Genomic DNA, 7,198 nt, shown 5'->3' on the forward strand with positions numbered 1-7,198 from the left:
CTGAAGTACCCCTGCTGTTTCAGCTCATGGTCTGTGTACATATGTGCGTGAACGAGAGTGAATGAGGATGAGAGAGAAAATGAGTTCTCTGGAGCCAGGAGTGTGCTGGTCATCTGGATCTGTGAGGGAAAAAAAGGGCTCTGGTTTGTAGTGTTTGCTGATTTCTGTTGTGTAAATACTCCCACCATGGCTGATCTCAAGATATCAATGATTTAACAACCTGCTCATAAAATTTCAAATTTAAAAAGTGACCTTGCTAGCCAGTATAAGCTGAGTCCAGAATCCAGCTGCCTGGAGCCTTCCTTTATCTACCTTTGTTCCCTTCTCATTTATCTATTTGTTTCTTCTCACAGTTTCTCAACCATGAAGAGTGGGTTTTCTTTTCTTCCCAATATATCATATCCTCCTTCCATTATGGAGGGATAAGTCTCTTGGCTAGGAGAACCATATAATTTATCATCCAAACAAGGACGTTTTTTGAGAGTGAAAGGGGCACTCTTAATTATTCATCAGTATAACAAGAATAAACCAGGACTGTCCCAGAAAACTGGAATGCATGGTTATCCTATTCACGACCTAGTCTTCATAATCAAAAATTGTATCTTCTATAAAATATGGGAGATACTCTATCATCTGAGTTTTTCATGCTTCCAAAGAAATTCAGGAAATCTTCTTTCTCATCCAAACCTGGTTTTTAAGCCTGTTGCCTTGTTAAATAGGCCTCCAACGTGGAGAGCTACAAGGAAACATCCAGCTCTTTAATATTTTCACATCTTTCTCTGTCAATAAATATAAATCTCCTTAAAGGCTACTGAAAGGAAAGTCCTGTCTTTGAAGTCAGACTGGGATACCAATTCAGGTTCTGCCATCAAATACTTTGTGATCTTGAGCAAGTTTCTTAATTTCTTGGAGTCTCAGCTTCATAATTCGTGATTTAGGGGATAGGTGGAACTGGGGTTTAATGGTGTTACCAGACCTTTCTGGTTCATCTGAGACTATCCTGATTTTAAAACTAAAATTCTGCATCCCAGGAACCCTTTCAGTCCTGGGCAAACTGGGATGGTTGGTCACCCTATAACCCAGCAGAATTGTTATGAAGCTCACATATAATGTAATAGTGCATCTCATTTAGATGGATTGCTGTCCTCAGAGTAGCATGAATGAGTGGTCAGTTTTGCTTTGCTCCATGTCTCTACAGTTCCACTTTATTCCCAGCTATGCAGGGATCACCATCTGTTCAGTGGATATATCTGTGGATGATGAGTTAGTCTTTTAAGTCATCTCAGTAGTATGATTATTAGGCAGAAAGTAAAAATTTTGAAGATTGATCTGATATAATTCATCTTCTCCTAGTCTAGTCCCCAAAATGACCCTTTAAAGAAAACCTCTGTAATCTTCTTGCTACGAAAAGTCCTTGCCAACGGTGGACTGATTCTTTTATTACTTCTGTTGGAATAATCAGTGCAATCAGAGAGGCAGAGGATCAATCAAGCTATACATTCTATCCACCGCTCTGGGGACCAGCATGGACTTGTTCTCTCACAAAGGCTTTATTTAGGCTAACTTAATAAGAACCTCTCTTCTTAAAATATAATGTGAGTTTAATGCTGATGACAAGGGTTGGACGGCAAGTGCAGAACCAAATCTTTTATGTCTTGAGAAGGTTCAGCTGATGTAGCCACTGCACAAGTTTCTCTCCCCAGGTCTGAGGTGTGCAATCCTAACAGGTAGGAAATAGCTCTAGAGAGGCCTGTTTGGTCTCAGGGACTCATTCCAACTCTGATGCCTCTACCACAGCTGCCCAATTATGCCAGGCAGAATAAATGACACTAGTAGAGGCAATGCTCAGGCTGACATCAACCTTTTTCCATCTGGAAAGAACTGAAATCACCAGCTCATTTTTGGTAGTTTCCTAGGGAGTAAAAGTTGTGATTTAAGAAATTGTGACTTGGAACTCAATTTAGGACAAAAGATGCCTTTTCCCCAATTACACCAGATGGTACATACACGGCACCTTCATTACCAGCTCTTCAAGCACACATCCCTTTTCTAAGTTGGCAGGCCCTAGGTGGTTGGAATTAATAAACCCAATTCTTCCTGAAACATTACATGTTCAATGTGCTGGCTGGGAGGGAGGAACTAATAAGTCTCAGTTCTTCCTTTAACTCCACTCTGCTTCCCCCTACTTGTGAGTAAGTTACACTGGAGGTAGCAGTATGAAAAGCAAGGATTAGGAACCATCACAGTACCTGGCACATAGTAGGGGTAGTGAATGAGATGTGGTTCCAGCCCTGGCTGTGTCATTTGCTAACTGTATGACCTTAGTGTCATTTTACCTCTTTGGCTCTATTTCCATGACTCTAAGTGAGGGGTTGGATTGAGTAATCTTCAAGGTCCTTTCCATCTCTAAAAGTCAATGAATTGTATGCTTCCGCACCTTTTCTACTCTCTCCTTTTCTTTGTTTGTGTTCCTCTCTGCCTCTCCCTAGAAACTAAGTAGGCTGATGGGATGACTCTGGTTAGGAACGAGGTGGGGATAATGAGTAAGACTGGCTAGGAAAAAACACAGATGTTTCTTTCCTCCCCTTTACTCAAGTCCTGCTCTCAACAGGAGCCTCCCCAAGACACCATATGGCTTTGCCCTCTTATGGAGGTTGGCTTAACAGGAGCCACATTAAAACCTAATCCCCAATATGACAGTATTTGGAGGTGGAATCCTTGGGAGGTAACTGGGTTATAAGGGTGGATCCCTCATGATTGGGATTAGTGCCCTTATAAAAGAGACCCCAGAAAGTTCTCTCACCCCTTCCTGTCATGTGAGGACACAGTGAGAAGATGGCCAGCCACCTATGAACCGGGAAGGGGCCCCTCACCAGACACCAAGTCTGCTGGCACCTTGATTCTGTTGCTTTGATTTTTTAATGCACACATACATACCCATGAAAATATAATCAACTTTAACCTTCCATATTAGCATCTTTGAAAGGAGAAGGTGCTTCTAGAGCTAAACTTTATGCAGCATGAATTCCATCTCACACTGGAGTTTTCTTGTGGTCCATGTCAGTCTGTGATTTACTCAAGGTTTCCTTCTCAAAATGCCATCCATGGTGATCTCTGGGAATTGACCATCAGGTCAGAGGAAGATTTTAGAGACCAATCTATTATTAGCAAATCAGATATTGACTTCACAAAGGTTTAATAAATTAAAGAACCTCCTCTGTTGGGTTCTTTCTCTTTTTAGTTCTTCTCTTGTTTAACTTTTTCCCTAATTTTGTTGTGTAAGCTTGCTTTGCAGGGCCATGTCAGCTGTGGCTCTGGGACAGAATGTTCCTTTTCTAGGCAGAGATGTTTCATCTGGAGCCAAACCTGACTTTCCTTTCAGCCATAATGTAAGCATGAAAGTATGAAAATTAACAGCACAAATAAGGTTTTCTTGCTTTCTCTAGCAACGTCAAAAGCCAGGAAAGGCAATATCAGAATGCAGTCATTCACCCTCCTTTTCTAATCACTTGATTTCAATTTCTCTTCCAGAATAAACATTTGACATGTTTCTTCATTAGTGTGGAGCTGGAGAAAGGGCAATAACTTTGGCTCAGGTGGGTTAATACTGCTCTACCCTGGCAGTTCTGGCTTGTGGAGTTTAGTGTTGGGTTTATGATTCCTACCAGGCTATATGGCAATGATTAAATAAAGAAGGTGATGAGGTTGCTGAGTGATGGTCCAAGGTTGGATCAGCCAAGAGCAGACATCACAGGCCAAAGCTGAGGTGTGCTGGCAGAGATGTGCTTAAGACAAAACTGTGCATCCACTGGCTATACTCACGCACAACGGCTGCCACCACCTCACCCACCAGAGACCCTCTGGCTCCTGGGAGGACTGCTGGGACAGACAGAAGGGCTGGAGAAGCCTAGACTCTACTCATGGGGAACGCACACAGTTGGATTGCTGACAGTCAGGGCGGAGAGAGCCTTGCACTGGTGGTTGTTGCCTTGCTGCACTCCCCAATCCGAATGGGGTGAACACCCTGGCCCTGCTCACTCCATGCCATAGCCTGGTGGGAGATCAGGGCCAACCAGGCCATGGGAAAAGACTCGGTCTACTCTCACTTTGCCCCAGCTTCTCCCTCCCAGATTCGCTTTGCTGTACAACAGAAACTAACACAGTATTGTGAAGCAATTATACTCCAATAAAGATCTACTAAAAAAAAAAAGACTCAGTCTAGCTACACAGAGATAGTCCAGCAGGGGCAGGCCTGGGGTGTGACCCAGGTGAGGTGGTGGCAGCCATTGCCAGCACATGCTGGAGTGGCACCATGAGAGAACTTGCAGTTCTTCTCCCAGCTGAGCAAGAGGGCTCCAGCCCCACGCACTCCACGCTGTAGCTTAACGCTGGATCGGGGGCAGACAGGTCCCAGGAGAAGACTGCTACAGAGGCAGCCCAGATCTCTGGCGGCAGCACAGCCACCTCAATTCCTGCAGCCACAATGCTCCAACCCCCAGCCCCAGGCCAGCGAATGCTCTGGCTGTACCCACTCCACATCACAGACTTGCACTAGATCTAGGACGAGCACAACAGGGGAAGGGATGTGACCTTGGGCTATGTCTGAGCAGAGCTACGGATGCCTACACAGGTGACACATCAGTCCTCTGTGAGAACATGGGCCTCACTTCCTTCAGCACTCCCCACCGAAGGGCAGGGCATACACTCGAGGGGAATAGAACCTGATCGAGCTTGACCCTCAGGGCTTCTACTCCTACAACTGGGGACCATACCCCACCCCTGACAGGGCAGTGACTGCCAAGGAGCAGAGAGGAAGTCCCACCTCACACCCTGCACAGGCTTTAGGTCTCCCAACACCAACCAAATCCCCTATCAAGGTGATAACAGCCAGCATACCCTGAGGAGAGAAGATATGGCTGGTGTCCATATCAAAACCAGACCTCACACCAAAGACACTGGACACACACAGTCTCCCAGGGACTCTTCAAAACCACAATAGATAGTTGTTTCTCCTAAATTCAGAGACAGAGAAAATTAAATAAAATTAAAAGGCAGAAGAACTGGTTCCGATTAAAAGAGCAAGAGAAATGCCCTGAAAGAACAAATAATGAAACAGAGCTCACCTGTCTACCAGATCCTGAGGTCAAAAAGGTGGTAATAAAAATGCCAACTGAATTAAGAAAGATTATCAATATAAATGCAGATTACTGTAACAAGGAACTAGAAACTATAAAGATGAACCAATCAAAAATAGGTAATTCAATTTCTAAGGTAGAAAGCAATCTAGAAGCAATAAATAGCCAACTAAATGACACAGAAAAACAAATAAGTGATCTGGAAGATAGAACAATGGAAATTCCCAATCAGAACAGCAGACAGAAAGACAAATGAAAAAGAAAAATGAAAGCAACACATGAGACCTATGGGATAATATAAAGTGTGCCAACCTATGCATAATAGGGGTCCCAGAAGGTGAAGAGAGAGAGAAAGGGATCTAAAATGTATTTGAAGAAATTATGGCCCAAAACTTCCCAAACCTAAAGAAGAAAACAGATATCCACGTATGGGAAGCACAGAAGGACCTAAACAAGATAAACTTATACAAACCCACACCAAGACATATTATAATTAAAATGGCAAAAGTTAAAGATAAAGAGGATCCTCAAGACAGCAAGGGAAAAACAAAGAGCCTTTTACAAGGGAACCCCCATAAGGCTATCAGCCAATTTTACTACAGAAACTTTGCAGACCAGAAGGCAGTGGCATGATACATATTCAAAGTCATGAAAAGGAAAAACCTGCAACCTAGGTACTCTACTCAGCAAGATTATCATTTAGAATATAAGGAGAGATAAAGAATTTCTCAGATAAGCAAAAACTAAAAGAATTCAGCAATACAAAATCTACCCTACAACAAATATTAAAGGGTCTTCTCTAAATAGAAAAGAAGCACGAATCTATAGGAAAGGTAAAATCACAACAGGAAAGGCAAATATATAGTAAGAATTGAAGGTCACTTAAATAAGCCAGTATATAGATGAAAAAATGATTTAAAAATTGTAAAAGCAATTATAACTACAATTAACAGTAAAAGGATAAGCATGAAGCTTTAAAATAGGATATCAAAATCACAAAATATGGGGGAGGGAAGCATAAAAATGTAGATCTTTGACAATGTGTTTGAACTTGAATGACTATCAGTTTAAATCAAACGGATATAGTTATGGATCAACAGCTATGAACTCCATGGCAACCACAAATCAAAAATATATAATAGATTCACAAAAACCAAAAAGAAAGGAACTCAAGCATTACAAAAGAAAATCATCAGACCACAAAAGGAAAAATAAAAAGAAGAAAAGAACAAATAAGAACTACAAAAACAACTAGAAAACAAGGATTAAAATGGCAATAAGTATATATCTATTAATAATTACTCTAAATGTCAAAAAACGAAATGCTCTGATCAACAGACAAAGAGTGGCTGACTGGATAAAAAAACAAGAACCTGCAATATGCTGCCTACAAGAGAGTCACTTCAGGGCAAAAGACACATATAGATTGAAAGTTAGGGGATGGAAAAAGATATTTCATGCAAATGGAAACAACAAGAAAGCAGGGGTAGCAATACTCATATCAGACAAAATAGACTTTAAAACAAAGGCCATAAAGAAAGACAAAGAAGGGCATTATACAATGACAGAGGGATCAATACAAGAAGAGGATATTACACTCATTAACATATATGCACTCAATATAGGAGCACTGAAATATATAAAGCAGATACTAACAGACCTAAAGGGAGAACTTGACAATAATACAGTAACAGTAGGAGACTTTAACACTCCACTGACATCAATGGATCGATCATCCAGAAAGAAAATCAACTGAGCAACAGAAATGCTAAATGATACAATAGAACAGTTGGATTTAATTTATATCTGCAGGACACTACATCCAAAAAGAGCAGAATACACATTCTTTTTAAGTGTGCGTGGAATATTCTCTGGGATAGACCACATGCTAGGTCACAAAACAAGCCTCAACAAATTTGAAAGTACAGAAATTATATCAAACATTTTTTCTGACCACAACAGTATAAAACTAGAAGTCAATTATAGAAAGAAAAATGGAAAAATGGAACAAACACATGGAGACTAAACAACATGCTACTAAAAAACCAGTAGGTCAACATTAA

Source organism: Eschrichtius robustus, chromosome 6 (assembly GCF_028021215.1).
Source record: "Eschrichtius robustus isolate mEscRob2 chromosome 6, mEscRob2.pri, whole genome shotgun sequence".
Taxonomy (NCBI): domain Eukaryota; kingdom Metazoa; phylum Chordata; class Mammalia; order Artiodactyla; family Eschrichtiidae; genus Eschrichtius; species Eschrichtius robustus.